The sequence below is a fragment of the Apteryx rowi genome, unplaced genomic scaffold, assembly GCF_003343035.1.
Source record: "Apteryx rowi isolate R43461 unplaced genomic scaffold, aptRow1 scaffold_290, whole genome shotgun sequence".
Lineage (NCBI taxonomy): Eukaryota > Metazoa > Chordata > Aves > Apterygiformes > Apterygidae > Apteryx > Apteryx rowi.
This window is the reverse complement of record NW_020449308.1, coordinates 102813-127838: the sequence shown is the minus strand read 5'-3', so window position 1 is coordinate 127838 and position 25026 is coordinate 102813. Positions and strand designations below refer to the sequence as shown.

At 35.5% G+C, this 25026-nt stretch overlaps 1 protein-coding gene across 8 annotated transcripts in view; it reads left to right on the top strand.

Annotated features, from left to right (window-relative positions):
• STS (steroid sulfatase) overlaps nucleotides 1–25026 on the top strand; it is a 131052-nt gene that overhangs the window by 88055 nt on the left and 17971 nt on the right. The gene's annotated exons all lie outside the window — the stretch shown is intronic.

The following is a 25026-nucleotide window of genomic DNA, read 5'->3' as shown; positions in this document are numbered from 1 at the left end:
TTGTTTAAAATATCTAGCCATTTTTCCCTGCTTTTTCACTTTTCTTTTTCCTGGAACACACCTATTCACAGAACTAATTTACTATTTGACATTAATTTGTTGCAGTGCATTGATGTTGCCTGTCAATACAATACTGAGATTTATAGTATCTGAAACTATTTTTTAAAAACTTGTCTGGCACATAGTCTCTTTTGCAGAATGAAATATTTAAGGCTAACCATTACATCTTCCTAAAAATGTGCAGATAATACGATGGTTTGTTGAATAACAGCATAGGTATTATGCAAACCTAGCAATTTTTATTATTGAAATAGCAGAGTATAGAAGTGCCACTGAGTCAAAGTCTTGTTTTTCCAGTAAATTTGTACAGCCTTATACGAGACCTGTTCATGATTTTTATGAACAATATAATTGCATTTTGAAGGCCAAGGATGAAAACATTGCCCACTGATCTGCTTCTGTTTAACCAACAGCTTACAGTTTCTGGTAGCCACTTCCAGATTAACAAAAACACATTGCACTTTCCATAAAAAATCTCTGTGCTGAAGGAAGTCAAACACACATTTGTCTCATCTCAGGTGACACACAAAGTGACAAATTATGAAACAACTTCAAAATCTTGATCCAAGACACACTTTTGGTGTGGTATTTTTGGTTTTAAGTTCTTTGGGAAAAGACTTGATAATTAGATTTACAAACTTATTTTAAGTTGGAAACTTGGTTTTCCAGCTCATGTGGGTGCTCAGTGTCTACCTAACTTGTAATTGAAATCAGGTAAAGAGAAGGCAAGATATTACATATAACATTTATTTACCACAACTTTTCCTATATATCTGGCATTTGATAAATAATTATAATGAAGAACCTAGCAAGCTGAAGATGTGGTTATTTAGTACCATTTTATATCCAAGGTTGGATGAAATTACTCAGCCTCATGGTGAGGAGAGAAGTAAGCAGAGCTTGGGGCAGGCAGAGAGGATGCTTTTCTCACTACCACACCTTTTGCAAGATGAAGTACCCCTTGTCTGAGCAATGGGTCAACTTTGTTATTTGCTGAATGGCAGGTTAATGGGAAATGCAGAGGATGAGCAATGATAAGGGAGAAGTGTTTTCTATTTTCTTGAGGGACAGCAATTTAGATTGTGGTTCTCCTTTTGTTCTCCCTCCAAAACAAGCAAGACAGAAAGCCCAGTCAAAATCTGTCAATAATATCTCCATAACACTGGGAGATTTTTTTTGTATGGAAGTGTATTTGATATTCTGCCTTGTCAGCCTACTATATAGTGGAGAGAAGGCAAGCAATGGCTAAATAGTAATCTCTTCTCTCTTGTATATCAGTCCCCTGAGAGGGTTCAATGTCTGCTTCTGCCTTTTTTGTCCAATTTCAGATCTTCAAAAATGTCTTTTCTATGTAGACAATACAATCATATTTGTAAAGATATTTGCTGAAGTCAGCAAAAAAATGCTCCTGTTTCTCTCTCTCCTGTGTGGTTTTGTTGTGTACAGAAAAATATGCTTGCATTACAGCTATATGCACTTTATATTATCAGTAGTTCCATGGATACTCATGTGGACAAAYGAGTTGCTTTTTTTTTTCTCTTCTGATTTCTCAGCAGCTTTATGTGAAGCAACTGCTAAGTTCAAAGTACATTATATTACTGGTTAGTTTATTATTGTCCTCCAGCCTCCCCCTCTCAGATCATTCTTTACAGCTGATCTCAGAGTCCATTCAGAGTCACTATTTCTGCTACTATTAAATGATATTTTAGTGTATGAAAACGACCACAAATAAAACAGAAATGTTACACAATGCACTTTTTTTTCCTGAACAAGCAATGAATTCACTCATTTAATTCAAAACACAGAGGGGATTTTGCCTAGCAGCAAAGAACTAAATTAGAAGTATCCTATGGCAAAAGTTAATTCCCTGTACCTACACAGGAATACATCCAAGAAAGTGAATGAGGCCATGTCCGCTACTGGCAGACTAGAAAGCTGGAAAACTGTACAGCTTTCACTTAACCTCAGCATGCTATTATTATCAGTTGCAAGGCAGTAAGTATTCAGGGTTTTGGTAGAGACTGAGCACAGTTCCCACCTCTGTGTGTATCCCTGTCTTACACACCATATGGCCTAAATAAGTACCACCTTCCTCCACACACACGTTTCCCAGTATCTAGAAATGGCTGTGGCATCTCTCATTTTCTATTTGCCTCTTGCCAATGATGGTAGTCAGGCAAGTCGCACTCAATTCACAGAGGATGTCCAGAACCAGACAGTTAATACTCTTAAGGATATAATACTCTTAAAGTGATATTCATTATGTAAGAAAAATCAGCAAAAATAAAACACCTCAGGAATCTTTGTCTCTTTTCTCTATGTTGTGCTTGATCTTTTAGACCAGCAAAGGCCTGTGCTGTTCTTGATCTGTGTTTAGAAGGCATTTCCCCAGATAGTTAACTAGATTGACTACAACTACTTTGGAATTTTGTAAAAACATGAATCCTACAGACTCTGCCTGCACATATGGACTAGATGCTGACCAGCTCAGCCTCGCGCGAGATCTGAGGCTTAGTGAAGGCATTGTGACAGTGTGAATAAATAAGACCCAGTACTGATCAGCACCTTCTGCCCTGCTCTGGTGACAGACTGTGTTACTTTAGGCCCATATTAGAAGGATGCAGTAGTCCAACTACTATAAGACTGCCTTCTAGACTGCTGATCTCTTCTTCCTCAAACATGTAATTTCTATTACACTTTTTGAAGATGCACTTTTTGAATCACAAAGCACATGGACACCTTCATTAAAACATATTTATTAGGCCAGTAACTACATTCACAATACACTTTCCCCTTCGTGAGCCCTTGGAAGGAGCAGTTAGAGGATGTGTGCAACATAATGCTCTTCTCAACCAGCTTCTTAAAATTTAGGCCTTATCCTTTCTAGAGAGACCTGAGGAAAAGAATCTGTCCTTTTTTTCTACTTTCCTTCTTTCTCACCTACAGAGAGACCAACACTATTTTCTTCTTCATCTCTCTTAGATTCACTTACATTTTGCTTGATACTAAAATATGATGCATATCATCATTATTCTTCATAGCCTGAATGAAGAAGGAATGAAATATCAGACAATTTCTTTGCTCATGATTTCTGTCTCTCTCACAAACATGTGCATGCTGTCACTTGCTATCAGTGCCTTGGAAATGATCAAGACATACAGTCCAAGTCCTTGGAGTATGGTTTCCCATTATTTCTGAAACCTTATAAATATGTGTAATTTCTTGATCTGTTAGGTATATAGAAAAGACGAAATGCTAAAACAGCTTCAGCAAAGTGCTGTGATTTCCCATATATCAATGTACATTCTCCAAGGCTGCCTGATGTCCCATATAAGTACTGATATTCAAAAGCAACACCTTAAAAAAAAAACCAACTTTTTGCCTAGTCAGATGATAGTTTAATTACTTAGGTTTTTGAACCAATTTTTGAAACATTTAACATTTTTAAAAGGCAGTCAGTGGTGGTGTGGGACTTGACTTTCTTAAGCTAAGCCACCCAAGGTTTTATGTAATATTAGTTTGGCCTAATTTAACTCTGATCACACGTTCTTTTGCTAGTGCAGGTAGACTGGTACTTATGTATTTGCTAAATATATAATTTAACATAACTGAATACTGAAAAGATGTCAGGAGCTCCAACTCTAGAACCTGTGAATCGGTACTATTAAAAATGCATTGCAATGACAACTTAATTATAAGGAAAGAATTTGTCAGATAAAGAGTGAATCTGCAGTTGAATGGGACTATTGCAACTTTCAGACTCCTCTGATTGTGAGCAAAATTTTCATTTGATAAGTGGGAAATATATTGTAACCCTATGTAATAAACACTGAAAAATTTAATGAGATACAGTATATATTATAAAGAAATACAAATTTTCTCAGTAGTTTGGTACTACTAATAAAAATATAATAATTTTTCTGATAAATGTTACAGCAGTTCACCTTTTCTATTTCAAAATTAATTTCATGATTCAGTGGAAAATATTTTTATTCTAAGAAAAAGAAAGGATTTAAACATGTAATGCATGTTTGTATTTTTATGAAACTGTTCAGTGATTTGTCTAAGGTCAATTAGAACAACTTCTTTACTAGACAGTGGATTAAAAATCAGCCTTTTAATGCCTCTTTTACACTCTTAGAATTATCTGCTTCCATATGCTAAAATTTTCATTCACTAAACAAATGAGAAGGAGCTTTGCTATGACAAGTTAAATTGAAGAACAGTAGTCAACAGAACCAAACTAGCTCATCATGCAAATATAAGGACTTTTTAAAGAAGGTAGAAGTTCACTGATAAACTTTAGTTTATATGAAAAAAAAAAAGTTTGTTTCAGCAAGTGAAGCAAAGATCTCCCACATCATCCATAACAAAAATCTAAGTACATTATTAACATTGTTCTTGTCTATGTACCACATAAATTATGAAACAAAAATGGTTAGACAGTCTTCTACAAAGAACAAAATACCCTAGCCACAAATGTAAAGATTAGGTGTATCAGTAATCAACAGAAGGGCTTTAAAGCCTTCAGAGGATAAGTGCTCAACATTTTTCGAAAATCTGATAAAATATATCTAAATAGCAGCATCCACTGTCATCTGTTATTTTAGCCAATTTTTTTTTGCTGGAATTAGATTCTTAATCTGGGAGACTACCAGATAAAGGTTTTGCTCTCAGTTTTGAACATTATGATGCTTCCTTTAAAGTGCAATAGTAGCCTCAGTCCAGAGGTGGATCTTCAGTGCTGTTCAGTTTGAGGAAAGCATAATTCAGTTTAAAAGATGTTGGTCAAATGGCAAAAATGTGTCAGACCATTGTCTTTGAAAGGCAAGTTTCCAAACAGCTCTTCTTTTAATTAGGTACATATATAAGCTTGGCTTTCTGGATTTCAGAATAGAAAATTTCTACTCTCCCTCACTTTAAAAATATGATACATTTCAATTAGTGTTTGTTCTGAGTTTTTGCATCTTGGCATCTACTGTAATTATTGAACAGAATTCCATAAAACTCACTGAACAGGAATTCTTTCTATATTATTATAGAATTCATAACCATTGCAGTGTCCTCCAGCATTCAATTTCCTACAGTATTTCATGAGAGATATTTTGTTTTTTAGAAAGGGGTTGAGGGGGTATTTCCAGTCATGTATTTAACCTTTTATGCAGTATCAGCTGTTACAAGTTAAAAACAAACAATAAAAGATAAGAGAGGGATATTTTGTATTTTGCAGTTTTCAGACAGGATATGTGGGATAAATTTATAGAATAGGTTTTTTTAAAGAGCTTTGTCCAGGTTCAGTAGTATTAAAGACATTAGAGTCACAGAGAGGACAAAGCAGAAAAGATATATTCAGAAGTACCATTTTAAAACAACATCTGGTTTGGACTGATATAGCCTTTTTTGTACGATAGAATTAAAATAAGACTCATTTCAGAAAAAAAAATGAGGTTAAGAAGAGGAATAACTTGTACCTTTCCATGCATTTCAAAAGGACCATGAAATAGTCCTTTTTTTCCATATCTTAACCTGTTAATTATTTAACAGGTCTTGCATTGTTTACATACCATTGTTTAGCTTCATTTTTAGTAATAACATTTTGAGTCTTAACAGTTAAAAAATGTAAACTAAATTCATATGCTTAAAGAATGCCAACTTGTGAACACAATGCTGTCTGGAAAGAGTGTACAGGAGATTAAGTCCAGGCAGATACTGAAAACTGGGAAATGTCTATGAAGCTCTATAGAATCAATCTGAAACTCTTCTTTCTCCTATAAAGATATCAGTGCGAAAGTAGGTGAAGCTAGCAGTTGTCAGTAGTAAATGTAAATGTGTTAGTTTGCATATGACATATTTTGGAGTGTAAGTAGTGACAGTATACATATATGTGAAAATTCACCCCTTTCTTATTCAGCCCTCTTAGAACATTGAAGAAACATAATCATTAAGACATCCAAATAATAAATTAACAGTTCTATTTTCCCTAAAATATAAAGTTTTGGAGATATCTCTAAATATTTGATATTTTAGAAAGATCTCTAAATATTTGTTCTGTCTTCTTTTAAATACAGAAGACATCTCAATTTATACATTAACTGATGCCTCATAGCGGGTAGGTTTCCCACCCTCTTTCTCATTACTTTCCTCATAATAGGAGGGTGATTTGCTCATTGTTTTCTTTGCCGTAAGGTGAATAAATGCTATGGTAGCTTTCTATGTAAAATGTCAGATATGGTTGTCGCAGCAGACCCACTTACGGAACCCATACCCATGCTTAGCTTTTTCCCATTCTTTTACTTGTTTCCCTGAGGAACTTTTTCTATTTATGGTTTATTTGCCTTTTCTGTAGTGAAAGGATTTACAGGAAGCTATTACAGGTTAGTAAGGATTCACATTGATCCTGAGAATGCCAGCAGTTATAGTTACTTGCTTTCATTGCTTAACAATACAAAGGAAGATAAACTTAATAGAAATTTGATCCAGGAAGGGACCATCTCCTTTTGCACAGCATACTTCAATAGTATAAATAATAATACTGTGTGACTATAACTGTTGTCAGGGAACCATTTTGTTTTCTTACAGTTACCTTACAATCTTTTTTTAATCAAATCTTATCATACCAACTTCATATCTTTTCTCAGAAAAGAACAGATGTGAGAGGATGAGAAAGAAAGGAAAAGCATTTGAAGGAATAAGATTTTCCTACTTTTACTTTAAAATTTAGCTTTCTAGTTAGAAAGAATAGACTTCTTTAGTTATAGTAAATTTGATGTAGGAACAGTTTTGTCTCAGAGAGCTGTTCACCCAGTAAAAGACCCGTGGTAAATGTCCTCTGACACTGACATTATACACACAGCCTTTCTCTCAGCAATCATATCATAGTGCTTTTTTGTATAAAAATAGCAACCATAACATACTGGTCTATTGAATACCAGATATCTTGACCTAAATTAGTAATGTTCTTGTTGAACAGAGAAAGGCTGACAGGTTTCAATAAGCACATAAAGGCAAAGGCATTTAAAAGAGGTAATTCAGTATTATTTAAACTTCAGCATGAATGGCTTGCTGTCAGATACTGTATCATGCACTTGTGACAATAAAAAAGAGAGGAAAAAAAGAAAAATCTTATGGCTTTTATTCTGTATACTCCTCAGTTAAACTCAAACGGAAAAAAGGTCTGAGTTAGAGCAGCTGTCTGTGTATTAAAATTAATGAACTATTTAGAAAGTTATCAGTAGTCAAAAGAAACATAAATAATAACAACTACGTAAAAGAGTAGAAAAAATATGTTGCAACTTTCAGAAATGAACTTCAGCTTACCAAGGAACATAAAAAGTGGGTCTTTTACAATTTCTGGATCATTGCATTTCCAAAAATATCTTTAGTTCAGTGTTGGTTTTGAGCCTGCAGCATTCTGCGTGTTACATTCAGAACATAGCACTGATTCATCCTAATTTCAAGATTGGATTCAAATGACATATGTTGTCTTAGGCAATGTTCTTCAAGGGAAGTAGTTAATGCATACACAACCCACATAGAGTATTCTCTGAGCCACAGCCTCTGACATCCTCAAACTCCTGGCAAACCAGCAAAATATTTATTTCTTAGACAAATTCTCTGGAAACTTGACCATCAAGAGCGGGATAATTTCTTAGTATATCGTAAGAGACTGTGTCAGGAAGGAGAAAACAAATAACTATAGATGAAAATATTGGATGCTCAGAGAGTGGGTGCACATGGACAGTGGTATGCTGGAGGCCAGTGTGTGTGCCTGTGGACAACATGTACTCTTGCGAACTCTGTATAGTGTAGGTGTTCTCTGAATATAAGTCCTGATTAGTATTTTGGAAAGCCAGCACATCCAGCAATCTTTTGTCATCAATGTAATGTCCTTAGGCTGAGAAAAACTCATGTGAGCTTCCCGTTGACTTCAGAGCTTTGTATTTGGTCTCAAAATATGACAGGATACATAAAGCATTACATTTTTTTCCAGTATCTTTTGTTAAAATATCCAAAATTTCCCAAAATGGAAAGGAGGAAAAACAAAACCCAGCTTTCTTTAATTAGTTCTTTGTTTTGTATAAAAGCTATTTCAAACAGAAAAAGACTGTATTCCAGTAATAAATTGTTTGTAATAGATATTTCAATGAGTTGTTAGTAGAAATGCAGTCCACGAAGAAGTAAAGATCAAGCCCCTACAAGCAGATTGTGACATTTTTCAAATTTATTCATTGCTCAAAGTTTTACACAATGATTTCTTGGAAATAAATCTTTAGCAGCAGATTAGTGATAAGCTATTCAGCAGAATAATAAATATAATGTGTTTATGCATTTATTTTTATTGACTCAGTGGTCTCCTAGATGTGGGACTCAAATGCAAACACATGAGAGACTCACTCACTCTTCAACTTTTTTCAGCATTCACTTAAAGATCACTGTTTTATCACTTTCTGTATTATCTTACATCATGAACATGTGCTCACAGATCAAAATAAAATAACACTGTCACTAATGCTTATTTTTGATGCAAGACCCATGATATTTGATTGTCTACACCTTCCCCAAAAGTTCCTGCTCCAGGAGTCACATGATTCATTAAGAATATCATTTAAAAGGAAATCTCATTTTGTAAAACAAAATAGGTTTCTAGCGCTGCTAGTAGAAGGGGGAGGTTAGAAATCATAGTTACAACATTAAGACTCAACAGGACCATAAAAAAGAGCATGAAGCTTTTTTTAATACTTAGAATTAGCACTAGTGCAAGAAAGTAGCACAAGTGAAGAAAGACCAAATCTTTTATTATTAGGAGGTAATAGCCCTCCATGTATACCGTAAGATAATTCTGTCCTTACTAGGTGTGTGCATTTTCATTTACAACTTATCTGTCAGTTGTACATTAATTTTTAAACAATATGAAATGAGGCAAGCTTCTCAATCTCACTTGCTTCAGTAGAGTCTTCAAGATTAACTTTATATTATTATCTGGACTCTCTTCAGTGCCATAACACAATGTGTAGGCAGAGTTTCACTCCATAGCTCTGACCTGTCCATACGATTCTGTTCAGTGCCATGTGGAGATACAAGCTCCATCCTAAAAGTTTTATAGCTGCCTTAACATAGATTTATATCCTCAGTAATAAACCCAGTTAGCCAGCAAGACTTTAGTCTGTGCTGTTTCTAATTCCAAATAAAATGTAATTCTCTGCTTAATATTTCATTATAGAATTGTCACTTTGGAAGTTTGAGTTGATTTGCATATTATTTTCCTGACCAGACAAAATCCCAAACCAAAAATCCCAAACTCTGCAAATAATTAATATCTTCCCATAAGCAATCAGTGTTAATTAATCATTTACTGAAGCTAATAAAACAATAGCATGATACATATATGCAAGATTAAAACATACAGTTGGAATAGTAAAGAATGCATGGTCACAGGACAATTTTGAGTCTAGCTCTACAGAGAGAGAGAGAAAAATGCTAGACCAGAAACTGTAAGTAAAGAAAACTAGCTAAGTGTAGAATTTCTCATTCATTTTTCCAAAAAAGGTATCTCAACGCTGTGTGGAGTTTCTTTTGAATTCATTTTTCTCCAATTTTAGCATGTTTTAATGCAAACATTAAAATAAGGATGTATTAATTCCTGATGACCACAATGTCTTAGAATTCCAAATCCTTTAGTCCAGCAATGGCCTTGGTTCACTTTTTTTGTACAATTGGCCACAGAAGCACTTTCTTGCCCTTTTTTTACATCTCTTCTTCATCTCTCAAATTACCCCAACATTCAACCTAGCTAATGGGGCTTCATTGCAACCACACTGCTGTGAGTTTTTAAACAACTGTTACTTTTCATCCTAGATATGGCTATGTTTCATTAAAGATATAAACAGTCCCTGTCTACAAGATGTAAACCGTGGATATTTAGCAAGTCCCTCAGGAATCCTAAGAATGCGAGACATTTATGTAAATTATGGAATTTTTTGTAGCATTTACCTTTCTGGTTTATGCAGCATACCTAACTAACAATAATCTAACTTTAAGTTAAAATGATAGTTTTAGCATGAAAACTCCTCCCATTTTTTATCTGATACCGCAGCAGGTACACTATAAGAAATCACATTTTTATTGTCTGATTTCTCAATGCCTAATCCCCAAGCTTAATTTCGGTTCAGAAGTGTTATATGCAGGTTTAACTTTCAACTACAGGTGATGATGCTGGCAGTTCTATAATACTTAGTGGAAACATGCTTGTAGTATTTACAGTTGACAGAGGTTTTTGATGGACTCCAAAAACAATGCGATTGTGACTAAAGCCAATTTTCAGCTGTAGCAAGAGGGTCTAAGAGCACATACCTTTATGACTCAGAAGCAACTGTAGCCCATGAGAGTTTGAGTCCATTTTCAAAAAGAAACTTAGAAGGCAAAAATTAAAGAACTCCTTTTTTTCAGCCAAAATCAGTTTCAGCAGTTAGAAACATTTTTACTTAGTCTGTGAAGGCATGAGGATACGCATAAGTATTAGGATAAATGTATGTTTCACAGAGGTAAAGGAGGTTTGAACTGTGCTGCGAGAAGGAAGTCTTACAGTAACAGCTTTGAATTTGTTGTAAAAACTAAAAATCATCTCGAAGAATTCAGCATAACAGAGTTGGTCAGCATAAGAAGTCCAAAGCTAGAATCAAGCAAATGAGGGAGAGAAGAAAATGTAGCCGTTGTGTCATGCTGAAGCTTAGGTTTGAATAGCTGACTTTTTTTTTTGTTTTTAATCAAGTAAAAATAGAAATCATAAAATTCTATTGGAGTCTTGTTTGGAGTCTTTTAAACTTTGAAAGAACACTTTGAGACTCTTTAGATTGGAAAAAAGGCTAATAACTGAATGAGTCCTTTAGTTGTAGGAAATGGATTATGATACTTGAAATATGGTGGGTGTGTCAAATTTAGTATCATTTACAATTTTTTGTACAAATAAAATTAGTTAACTTGAATATCATCCTTTGACGGTTTGCAAGTTTACCTTTCCAAAAATTTTGCAAAGTGCATCAATAACCTTATTTTAGCACAAGCATAAGTACTGAGCACAAATGTCTCAGTTTAGGAGCATATCAATGGAAATGTAATCAGTCGGTGTATAGAAAAGCAACTGGCAATTGCAAAAAATTGTACAAAAATACAGGTTGTGTGTTCTTCTGCTTCAGTCCATACAGCTCTGCTCTAACAGAGTTGCTAGGTCTTTTTAGAAGTTCTGGTGATCTCAAGAATAACAAGTAGCTCCAAACAGCAGGATTATACAGTAACAGTACAAATGTTGACTTAGAAAACCATGCTGGTGTTCACAGTGAGGCTATAATGATCAAGAAGAGGTGCTCAGAAATGTTTTACTTGGATGCTGGAACTAGATTCTTATTATACATTGTCTTTAACTCCTAGGAATTCTCAAAGGCCTCTTTTTTTTGTTTTTTGTTTTTTTGTTTTTCCTTTCATATGCCAAAATATTTCAGATCTCCATTTAGCAAGTGTTTAATTTGTGCCAGTGCTTTTAAATAGAGTTATGACATATTGATTTTTTGGCAAAAAAATGAATGAAAAAATAATAAAAAATGAATAAAGCTAAGTTCTGAGAAGCATATTTAAATGTTTAGCAAATAATAGGCTGAGCTAAAGAAAAGTGTATTACTAGCATTTGGCAGAATATTTTTGAGCACATATCTTTCAAAGCATTTAACCCAATTATAAGGTGGTAACACCTTTGTACTCTGAAGACAGAAAATGTGCAAAAGTCAGCATATTACTGTGTTTCTTTAACGTAGCTTAATCTTGGAAAAGTTTATAAATTATCTCCTAATGAAGTGAGGAAATGAAATTTAAATTATTTGAATGTTGCAAAGGATTATTCCAATAGTGGGTTCTCCTCAAGTTTAGGATGTGGGCAAATGATTACAACTAACAAGGACAGTGTCTGCATGCACAACTACCTGTGTATTCCCTCCTTCAATATATCTTTTTATTATCACAGCATGATAAATCTGTATATACATCATACCGCTTCTCTCAGAGAAGGGCTATTGCTGTGGCAAGAAAGTGCCAGCTAAAGGTTTTGTACCTCATTAACATGTGAACCCCAGTGCTAGACTGAGCCAGTCAGTGCTGTCTCTGCCTAGACACAGGAAAATAAGTTCCCATGGTGATTACACTTCATCTTTCCAAGCCAGTTTCCAGCAATTTATTCAGTCTGTGGATGAAATAAACTCAAAATATATCCTTACCCCTACTCTTTGTTATATTTCATACTTCAGTTGTTATGTATTGTGAGACGGTATCTGAGAACATGTAATGACTCAGGCAGGTAGAAGAGAACATTTAGAAGGGCATTAAGCACCAACGTTGTTTGGTCATCCATGGATCTACATGGCAGTGTAACATGCCTGTATAGAAGTCTCCTGTTTCTCCTCTGATATATTTTGGCCTATTCTTGGTAAGATGGTTGTGGAAGCAAACAACTTTTTTTACATTTAGGATTTTTTTTTGTTTTTTTTGTTTTTAGATAGACAGGAAGAAAGTAGTGGTCCAAAACTATGAAGTTAAAGCTAGATAGACTGATGAGAATCAGCAAGGTGGGAAGACCTTTGGAAGGGGAGGTGGTGATTTGGGTGATGAGGAAATTGTTTATTAAATCTGTCTTCCTGGCCTGACTTCCATTTGAATGCACTTTTATTGAGAGATTTCCTAATCTCTAGTCCTGACCGAAATCTAGATTCCTTTTTATGTCTGCGCCTCCTGTGTGCCAAGACTTTGGTTTAGAACACTGACTAAGCATTAATAAAGAAACAGAGCTTAAACATGGGCATGAGTAGTGTGAATGAAAGCCTGACAGAGGCATTTTTGGGAACTGTTAAGAGAGAGTTAAACAACCTTGTAGAAACTGCCTGGGTTAAAATATTTTAGTCACTAGATCCTAACCTGCAATTGTAGCAAACACCTCTCAATGTGCAATGCACTATAATATAAAATAGAATGGGTTACTGCAAACCTCTACTGAATGTTTAAACAAACCTGTTACACACCTGAAAATCATTTATGGACTCTGTTTTCCTTTCCATTGCAACAGATGAGGGATGTGTTTATGGTTGCTTGCCTTGTGGAGAACAGCATAGAAAAAGTGTGTAGAAGAAGGAGCCAGGCCAGTGAGTTCAATAGGATGGTAGCTTTCAGAAAAACATTTTCTAGTGTTTCCTGTGACCATTACTATTGTCATAGATCTTCAGAGAGTATTTTGGCAAAGGAACCTGCTACACTTCAGAGATGTGGACTGAGTTTGCTGAGCTATGATTTAAAAATTGAATGTAAACTTCAAAAGCCAAAAAACAACTACCAGTATGCAGATGTTTGTGTTTCAGAATATCCTTTGAGTGCTGTCATCACTCGTTAACTACAGTGGGAAAGGAGAGCATACGTAAAATTTATATCTTGTCATTTAATGCCAAAAACGCTTTCAATAGTTTGGAGGAAGTACAATTTGTAACTGTGGATAACTTCAGACTGCAAGCTGTTATTTATTCTATTTACATGTATTATTTCCTAAAATGATGGGTTAAGGTCCTTATCCTAAACATAATCTACATGAGCCTATTCTTAGACCAGAAAATGACCCAGGATTTCATGCTCAGGGATGAAACTGCCTTTGTTTAGTTCAACTTTGTCGCTGTCTTGTATAACCGAGCCTGATCTTCTTAGTGCCACAATAAATAATAACTCCTGAATTAGGTTTGAGATGTAAGTACTGTCTTCAAAGACACTCTGAGGCATGCTAGAATTATTGCAATGAATAGTTCTTTAAAATTAGAAGAGCAAGCCAAACAGAAGAAGGGGAATAAGTGTGGTAAGTGTTCATCAGAATCTGCTCCTGATAGGAAGAGATCAAACAGTTGCCAAAGTAGACATGGAGAGAGATGAGTTTGCAGTCTTGTTGCATCTCAGCTGAAAAAAACCAATGTGCCTTTAAATGCAAGATACTTTACAAGTATTTATTCTGGGATGCATATGTTTTCATTTATAGAGAATTAAGTGTAATGGACTCCATTAATGCTAATTAAGCAAAGTTCAGAAATTCTTGGCCAGAATTCTGAGAGAACCTTTAAAACCTACACAAACTAATTCCTACTTTCATAATATTTGGGGTTAGAAAAAAACATTAAATGATTCATTCTGGACTCCTATATCTCATGCACCATTGCATTTTGCAAGATAATCTCACATTATTGAGATTAAAGGATTTTAGTCTTTAGGAAATTAATCTATGTGTCAAAAACAGGTAAGAGAAAACCAAAAAGTCATCAATTCTCCAGATTCTAACAATGACAGGAAAAGTTGAAGTGTGCTCTGTATGATCTCATAAGGAGAATTATCCCTGATTCTGTAAAGGAAAGACATTTCTGCTCAGCTGTAAACTTGGCAAACATGTCTTTGAATATATGGGCAAGGCACACTGGCTAAGAAAGATTATCCCTGCCACCTCTTTCACAGCAGTGGTCTACAAACTTGAAAGTCCTTCCTTGAAGTGCTTCAGGAATTAGTGGATAAAGTTAGCAGAATTCATTTTGTCACTCACATATTGTGGAAAAGAAATCCTTACTGACCCATGAAAGTGATTAGCTAAAAGCCTTATATTAGAGTCTGGATTATAGACATTTTTAAAGGAAATAAATCAACCGAAGGACTGAAATTCAGGCAAATTTTTCTATTTTACATATAAAAGTGTAAAGAGATGTAAACGTAGAGGGTGAAGGACAATAGCTAGGGAAGCAAGAATTCTGGAATTTGCTAGCTCCTTTGCTGCTTGTTTCTGGTTTTTGATGAACTCTATTCAGTGTTGGTTACACCTCAGCTGAGCTCTCTGGCCATTAGGTTAGACTGTTCTATATTGCCAAATCTCTCTAGCCTAGCTCTTTTTTGTGGCAGCTCCAAGAGACGGGAAAGGCTTTGTCCAAATATTATACCAAGGCTTATGCACCATGTAGCTTAGTAACACCTGAACTTCCCTGGACATAGCTGTATATATCCGTGTATATCCCAGAAGGAGAAAAGGCCACAAGATTTTACGGATGGGAGCTTGGACAACCAAGGAATTTACTTTAACAGTTAGGCATCAATGAATATTTTAAGGATCTTGGTATATGAAAGTGACAGATAAGTTTCTGAATCATTTTCAGTTATCGCCATGTTTTTCTGATTCACTCTAATCCTCAGTGCACATCCATGACGAAACAAGGATTGGCAATTTATTGAGGACAGGATGTAATTTCCCAGAGGCTGATATGTTTGCCTGTTTGACTTTCAAGTGTATGCAGGCATATAATAAAAACATTATTTTCCCCAGCATTACTTGCCCAGAAAACTCTAATACAGAACTACATTTAAACAATAACTTCACCTCAGTAACCAAATTATGTATCTGGTTTATTCAGTTCTTAGTATTCTTTGATGCTTAACTATTGTTTAATAATCTAAGAAGACTTGTATATAACTCCTTATAAGAGATTCAGTGTCAAATAAGTTTGCTGTATTTTCAGCTGAAAGTACTTGAAGTTGTAGGTCACATTCAGGCAATCTAAATTTTGATTGATGTCCTCAGCAGACAGAGGTTGATAGAGTTTAGGCCATCCGGATATGACCTTTTGTCTCCAGACTATACCAACAAAAATTGATAGAAGATGTTGCTAAGCAGACATGAGTTCAATCTTCAGAGAGCTAGGATTTGAATGCTGAACACTGATTTTTTAAAAGGAAGAGCTGTCCAGAGTGAAGGACACTTGCCTTAGACTTGATAAAACTAGATTCAGGTTTCTTCTTCCTCCAGATTCTGAAACATTAAATCACTCAGAGTATATCTATCAGTATCAGTGTAGTGAAGGAAATAGTTTTAAGCAAGCAGCAGCACAGACCCCTTTAAACATAAATTTACTCAAAATTTTAACTATTTTTTTTTCTAAGATACTTGAAACAGGAGATATGCTGGGACTTGAGCGTAAACTATTAGTTGAGCACAAAAGTAGCTTCAGTCACTACTTTGCTAAGTATAACCATGAGACTATTATCTGAATGCATAAGCTAAGATGTAAATACTTTGTTTTACTGAAAGCAAATAGAACACACAAGAAATCACCTTGTCAATAAATTCAGGGGAATTTTAACATGCATTTCAGTGAACCACAGCTCTACAGATGGTATAGAAATGGAATTTAGAATAGACAATGCAATGGGTGTATGAGGGAATGGGGCAATCCAGAGGAACTCTGAGATAATTACCTCTGCTAAAATCTTTATTTAAACTGCAGCAAGAATTCATGAAGATGAGGATATGCATTTGAAAAAGTTGCTAGATAAAAAATTAAGTGAAAGGAGTGTGCCAATAAAATGTGTCTTTGTCTTCTGCAATAAAAGAAGTGAATGATAGTAGCACAAAAGTTACAATAGAAGACACCATCCATCAAGACAACTCTAAAAATACACTATAGGAAACAATCACACAGTGGCAGGGGGATGAACTAAATGACAAAAAGGAAATTAATTTTAAGTATCTGAAATGAGTTTTTTGTTCTTATTTGCTACAACTGGTACAGAGTAAAATGCATATATTTATATGAGAAAGAGATGGACATTGCATGAGCAAAGTCACTTCAGATGTACTCAGCATAGCAGAGTGGACTTTAGCTCGTGACTGTATTTCAAAGGTCATTGAGTGATTCTTAAGGATGAGTAAGACTCATTAAGAAAATGTACACAAATAGTCTATATGAAAAAGGAACTTTTATTTAAAAGTTCACAAACCTCCTTCTGTATTTTCTAGCCACCTCAGTTAAATACGTAGACTTTGCATATATTTGAGAGGAGGAGGTATTTGACCCACTGTCTGTGAACACTTTGGGATCCTTCACAAGCGGCATCACCTTGTAAATAGATATTTGGTCTTAGTTAAGTTAAAGGTGGACTAGAGGACGCTGGAGTGACAGGAAGTTTGACTCTCTGATTCAAGGTGCTGTCTCACTCTAAAAGTGACTATCTGAAAGACCACAAGAATAATACTTTTTATTGGAACTCCTCTGATGTTAATGCACACAAGCTCTCCTAGTATCTTTGATTTCTGCTAGGTTATTTTTGCAGTATAAAGAGACAGTTAAGGAGCAAAAGGTCTGACTTTGCATTTGAGTCATAAAGGGCACTAGACAGTAATTACACAGAGAGCTGAAAAGAAAGAAAATGAATCATATCATTTTAAAAACATCATTAGTTCTGATGCCTGAAACAAAGCATGTTTCAAGGAAGTCTTTGAAGAACAATTATTTACAGGTAATTGTAGTATGGATTACAGTGCTATAGAGCTGGTTACCTCTTGTCAGGGAGCAGCAGGAGCGGGGCTGCTCCTCGAGGCGGGACGAGCCAGGAGCCGGCAGTGACTCCAGCACCAGCAGTGCCCTCGCTGACCAGGGCACAGTCCTGCAGCACCCAAGAGGAGCGGGCAAAGCTGGGTGCTGGTGACAGGGTCCATCAATGGTCCCCGAAAAGGTGAGGGGATGATTCAGGTCCAAGGTCCATCTATGGAGTCCAGTCAGGAGCAGCAGGGGATGGGACCAGAGACAGAGCTGGAAACAAGGCTACAGCCTAGGTCCATCCAGTGACAGGGCTGGGAACTGGTACTTCTATGGCATCGTGGGGCAGGGACTGACAAGCCCAGGCTGGGCTGAAAAGGGGGCCTGGGCCTGAGGAGTGGGGGGAGGCCTGGAGGGAGGCAGGACAGGGACAGCAAGGGCAGTCAGTGCTCTCACAGCCAAGGCACCTCAGTTTTCTTGCAAATTCTGAGGATGATGATGATATGTAGATGTCTACATATCTGAGCTAATCACCATAGTCAACAGAGAAACACGCAGAATTCTTCTGTCTCTAAAGCAGACTTTCAACAAAGTTAAGAAGCAGACTCAATATAGGGTGGTAACTAGCTTATACGGAGAACTCAGCATTGCAGATACCCAAAATTCGGTGAGATGACCAAATTGTCAAGCTGCATACTAAGGAGCAGCATACTGATGAGCAGTATATCCTACTGAGTACCTTGAACTGAGAATTAGAAGCACCTTGCCACCTTTTCACAATGTATCAAACATGAATATTTTGCTAAGTATCAGGAATGATACTATGGGAGTCTTGTTCCTTTTGAAGTTTGAATTTTCTGACTGGGAATTTTAAGATTATGTAATTTGATTAGTGTCATTTTTCTTTTAATCAGCAGAGATTCAATTAAGGGTATGTAAGAAATAAGTTAGTTTAGACCACATAGTGAAATAAAAAGAATGTTTTGTTTTTGCAGTATAGAACGGCATTTTTTCCATACCTCAGTGTCATAAAAGAATTGACAAGAATGGTCAGAAAAGAGAAAGATGCATTAGATCCAAATTCTGGTTTGAGTTACAATGGCATAAAGATACTTAAAATATAATTAAGAAAGAGCCCACTTGCTTCCTTTTAACACAAAACTAAAATAGGACATTTACTATAGCCATTAGCTATCAGCTCCCCGAGAATCTTTTTATTCTTTCTTTCTTACAAATAAATGCTGCTGGTGATTGGGGCAACTCTTACTGTAGAGATATTGGGGTCCTTCCCCACAAATACTTTATAAACCTCCTAAAACCTCATTCTTTGGCACCAACCTTTGTCTTAGTACCAATATGCAGTGGCAGTGTAATCTAACAGGGACAACAGGTAGAAACGTGTAACAATACATAACAAGATTCCATAGACACATAGACATGTACTTTACTGATGCTTACATATTTACATGTTATAGTCCACTGCAAAATTTTTGCTTGAGATTTCCTGAACAGTAGAAGGCAAGTGCTCCAGACCACTTTTCTGGTTTTGAGGGTCGCCATACATGATAAAGCTTAAAGTGTCAGTGTGATGGGGATTTATGTCTCTTCCCCACAGCTTCATCTACACAATCACATGAAGAAAGGACTTAAATAACAATAAGTTTCTAATTCAAAATGTGTAGGCCAAGGAAGAAAACTCGCTCTTTATTCAGTTGTAATTCATGAGTCTTCAGCTCACTTATGTCACATTTTTGATGGACAGAGGCCAGCTCCTTTCTCCCCTCTGAGCTGTGCCTTTTCCCATCTGTTTATTCCTCTTTTTTTTCCCATTTCTGTGCTTCTAGTCTCACTTAAGGTGAACCTCTTTTTGATCCTCTTAAGTAGATCAAGTCCTTGTGTGAGTCTTTATTTTCTGCAAGTGCAGAAACTGTAATAAACACTTTGACCTTCATGAGAATTTTCCTGTCGTGTTTTTTCTCTTAGTTCCACAAGTCCGTTCACTTCCAATGTCCTCTCTAAAAGACTTCTTTTCTCTTCCAGTAGTTTTCTTCAGGTTTTTTTTTCTGTTGTTCCTGGTTTTCTTTTTTGAAGGCATCAAGAAGACATATCTTTTTGCACTGTATAAAACATTTGAGTCACTCATTGTTTCTTGCTGAAGTCCATTAGAATCTTTTCATCTTATTCTTGATTATTGAAGACATTTTGTTTCCCCTGCTTCCTAACTTGCTTTCTAAGCATCCTCTTCACTCCTTGTTTGTCCTTTTTTTTTTCTTTGCACCTGATCTTGTCCATTTCCTTCCTTCATGGAGGCACCACAAACAAGCAAAGCCTCCAAAAATCCCAAACTCACTCCTAAATCCCTAGTTTGTGTTTGACTCACCAAACACAACAGCTGGAAGAAGCAGAACAGGCATCAAGTGTCATTTACCTAAGCTGTCTCATTATGTATTTTAATTTGCTATCTGAGCCTCACATCAGAGCAGCTGCAGCTGAATTTGGGTGACATAGTATGGGCTTCTTATTTGGTAAGTGTGAAATAATGTAACTGAGAAAGGGAGAACATTTCTAGCTTGAACAGACACCGTAAAACTGTTTATATCAAGCTCAAGAAAATTGACCTAATCAACTGATACACATTTCTGCTAACAATATTTTAGGTAGGAAAGTGCTTCCTCTGACAAGCATGACAAACACTCTTACAGTATTTTCTTGTCTCTGCTTTGTGACAGTGGAGGCAGAGTTATTGTTAGGCTATCAGTTAGAGCTATTTATACCCTTCGACTTAGACTGCTCCATTCTGTACCAGTATTCACCCACCTACTCTGGGAGAGAAAACTAAATAAAAGAAAAAAAATTGTTGTTGTTGTGTTTTTTTTTAATATTTACCCTGCTCCTAATCATAGTAAGAACATAAACCCAACTTCCAGGTTACTTGGGTTAAGCTGAAATAGAGACCTTCTCTACTGGAAATGGTATGCTTTTTGCAACACGTCATTTTATAGATAGTTTTTGGTTTCTGGGAATCAGGAATCCTGGCCTAGCTGTGTCGCTGGAAATTCAGCATCTCAGTGTCTGTGTCATCAAGTAAAAGAGACATTACCCAATTTTTGTAAGTACTCATTGTTTCTATTTTTAAATAACAGAAGTAAAGCAAAAGTAAAGTAAAAGTTTTATGAAGGTAAAAAATAATTTCTTTTTCCAGCAGTTTTAGTTCTGGCTGGGCCAATGCTAATCAGAAATACTTTTGAACCTTTTGTTGACTTTTCTGAGTGAATTTTATGAAGCTTCTCAGATTTTTAAAAGACTTTAAAGTTTCTTGCACAGTAAGCCAGGTTAAAATGTCAGAACTTGACCTGAGAATTATCTAAGCTCTCAAGAGCCAGGAGGCAATAACAGACTCTCAAAATATTTTTCCTTAAATTTAACAGTTTTTATGACACCTGACTAGTACCTTTTTAATTCCTTGGCATTGTCCATAAAGAATGTTGAGGAAATAAAATATCTGAATCAGAATATTTCAACTGGTGTTCTAAGTATGGATACATGGGATTGCCATGATGAGAGCATTTTTTAAATTATTAACTAAAGCAGTAGTAAACATAAAAAGGAGTTGCATTTTTTCTCCTTTTTTCTCTCTCTCTCTTTTTTTTTTTTTACTTTGCACTCACCTTTTTTCTGGTTTAGATTACAAACTAAGGAGCAGAGATGGCCGCTATGTGGAAGTCACAAGCCAAAGCCTGCAGTACACAGCTCCAGTGTACCATTCGTCGTGAAAAAAACAAACTAAAAATTACAAACTGCTTATGTGGATTACTTCATGTATGACTGAATGAGGGTTCACTAGACAGAAGGATTTTTTATTAATTGAATGATAGACCTGAAGTAACCTTTCATTGAAATGATGCTGAGCTTTCTTCATTTAAGTCCTAAATAAGGAAGGTTAAAATGTATTCACCCCATTTAGACCTCCAGGAGACCTTTCTCTTTAGTAGGAAGGTAGATTATAGCAGATAGGAGTGAAGCCTGTTTTCCACTCTGCCACTCCCCTGCCTTTCTTTAGCTGGAAAGTGGGACAGAGTCAAGGCTGTTTACTTTTTCCATCCCTTACTGTGATCTGGAGAACAGCTGAAGTTTGCTCTAGAGAATTGCTGAAGTCCGTGTCCAACTTGCATATCGCCTAAGGACAAAAAAAGATTCCCATTGCTTTTCTTAAACTAGTCTTCAGTTCAAGCTCAAGCATTTATACTGTCTGGAGAACTGTAAAATAAACTTTTATTTTTGCATAGAAGTCCACACTGGCAGGTTGCTGGACTTCTGTGAAATACTTAAAACTTGAACAAGTCCATGGGAGAACAGATAATAGACTTCTAGAAATCTTCCTAGGAACAAATTTATGTGAGATTCCCTGCTTGTCATCTGTAAGAGAACATCCTGTGATATGTCCTTTCTGTGTTTAGTGTTAATGCAGGATTTTAGGGGTGGAAGGGGGGGAGCAGGGTCTGCTGCACTGTTTGTATGTACACTCGTGAATCATTATTCTGGATCACAGACACTGTAAGTAGGCTACTGTTTTCCATTTCTTCAAGTGTATTGGTTTCAAATGATAGGCACATAACACTTGAACTTTCTTTGCCTCCCATGACTCAATTTCCGGCTGAAACTTGGGCCACTCCCCCTGGGGCCTGTCACATAACAGCCCTTATAGTTCTAACTGGTTTAATACCCGCACAATTTTTCCTCATTTTCCAACTTTTCTTTCTAATAAAAAGAAGGGGATTGAACTGTCATATATTTTTGGCTATGACATGCATTATCTATCAGTGGGACCAAAATTAATGTAATATATTTCAGATGCTAAATTACACATACTATAATCTGTACAATAAAAATGGAATTCAGGCATTCAGAAATAATTATTTTCTAATATTTAAGATAGATACTGAAATTTTTGCACCATATAATTTAGAAGCATTACTTCTCTCTAATTCCAGTTTTTGAGTCTAACAAAAAAACCCCCATATGCTATGTTGTCATTCATGCTTAGCTGATGAAATTTTCAAAATAAAACAAAAAGATCCTTACAGAAACATTTGTAAGTATGCTAGTAACTTTGGTGAAGTAAAAATATTCAACTATTTGAGACACCTGTATGGAAGCTTAATTCATCTTTGTCCTGAACTTTTTAAAATTAGCCAAATGAATGCTCAGTGTTCTTGGGCAGTGCATGCAATTCCAGGCTACTGAGTTTAGGAAATTGCGGCTTTTCACTTTTACTTTGCATGGCTATTTCTTTATTTTTAAGTGTATTTCTTGCCATGTAAAGGTCAAACTCACTTTCTAATTTCAGATTAACAATTTGGAATACTTCATTAGCACATTGTGTGTCTTAAAGTTCTTTTTAACATCCAAATTCTGAAAAATGGATGGAGAGAGCCATTTATGAGCAAATTCCTGGGGACAGTTTTATTTCTGGTTGGTTCAAACTAGTCTGAAAATATTTGCTGAAGTTGCTTATAATTCCTTTGCATTTTGGTCTCTTATGGTTGCCTCAGTATCAGGAAAACTGCTGTCTGAATCTTGCAGATCTGTTCATTTCACTCAAGGTGATTGCATCCACTTTATGTAGGAAAGGAATGATTGTCCTCAATTTGTTTTGTATTAATAGAATGCATTTTTTTTTGTAGGACAGAAAGGACAAAAGAAAAAAAAATTCTGAATATATTTCTCTTTGTTTTTTTGTCATCTTTGGCAAAGTGCCTATGCTTTGTCACATTCTGAAGTGTGTTGCTCTCTCAGTTGCTAGCTGTATCTCATACTGACTCCAGTGGAAAACCAGTACATGCAAATCAATACTATTTCTCTCACAAACAATAAAATAGAGCTTTTCAGTTTTAAAGGACCTTCAAATATAGCTTGGAAAATGGCCAGTAATTTTGTTTGTGCCAACATTATCTTCTGTTTCCAGCGTGATATCAACTGCTGCATGGATGAACTGAAAATTACATGGAACATTCAACAAGTGAGGAGACTCTTGAACTAAATCTTTAGCAGGTGTCTGCATTATGTCTATCAAATTACCATGGATGGAAAAATTTTCTAGGATAACATGTTCTTCCATGTTTCTGTTAATACAGTCCAAATTTGGACTTCCAAGTATGAGTCATGACATTGCATCAGTACTTCCTATTTTAGCAGCATTGTTTCTATACCCACTGATTTCATGCAGGAGAAGGATTCAAGTAGATTGAAATTACTGGAAATTCATCCCACTTGGGAGTTTCTTCAACAATTAAAGAAAACTGTGCAAATGATCGGTCAATTCTTTTTGAAGATGATGAAGACTTCAGGAAGATAATTCTTTTTCAGCTGCTACTGTTCAGCAGATTAACTTCACTTTTGAACAAAATTAAGTGGAACCTTCTCGTACCACAAAACTTTAAATTGCATGCACTAACTCATACAAGAGCTCAGTCAAGAGATTTCTGTCTTGACTCCAGCAGCCTGAGCATGGTTTCACTGTGTCTTCTATTTTTCCTCCAGCAGTTGCTCAATATGATAATTAGATATCCAGCACTCTGCAATCCTGTTTGTTTTAGCAGATACTTAACATTGCAGTTTCAAATCCATAAGATTTGAACATCACTGCTATTAATATTTTTCTTTATATTTTTATCTCAAATACTTCATGTTCTCCACAGTGCTTTATGCAAGACTTTTCTAGCAACAACCCATTCTCATAAACTAACATTATGTCTTTGAATATCATTCAGTTATTTTCCACCTACATTGGGATATCATGTGCTGTCTTTAGACTGATTTAACAACATAACATTGTAAGGTACCGAGATACTTAAAACAAATATCTGAAAAATATAAATTTTCACCAAAATAACAATAAAGCTAAAAATCTTTTCATACAAATAGCAGATTTTTATTATCTGTTTGAGGCATGCATGTACTCTTGAAAACATATATTTTCTTTATTGTTACCATATAGTATTCTCAATATGCTAGATATAGTTCTACAAGAATTTAGCAAGCAAAAGCTTTCCCAAATTGTTAAATTATTGAAGAGTTGACTATATAGCGTATCTATACACATTTGCAATACCTACATTATATAAGATCAGTAGAGAATCTGTTAATTCTAAATGACTCTTAAAAATATATGAAACGACAAGAAAGGAATCAACTTAACAATAAGTTATCAGAAGAAAATCATTTTAACGTGAGTGGCAGCTTTCATCTGCTACTATGTAAAAATGCTTAAGAGCTGATGTAAGTTAGAACTTGAGAACTCACAATGGCTCCATAGTATGCTTGAAATAAAGGAAATATCTTTGGGCAATTTACATTAGTACACTAGGCCCAAAGGGTTGTGCTTAAAGGCATCTAAGCCAAGGAGAGTCCAACAAATGCCCTAATTTATGATGAACATGTTTGTTTAACAACTTCTGCTGAAAGAAGAAACATAATAATATGAACAAAGGAGACAACAATAGCAGCAAACCTATAAAGCTGCTCTCATAGATAAAATAAAATAAAAATAAGGTCTAGGCAATAACACAGCAATAGCTACTATTCACTTCAAGAACTGCTTATCAGA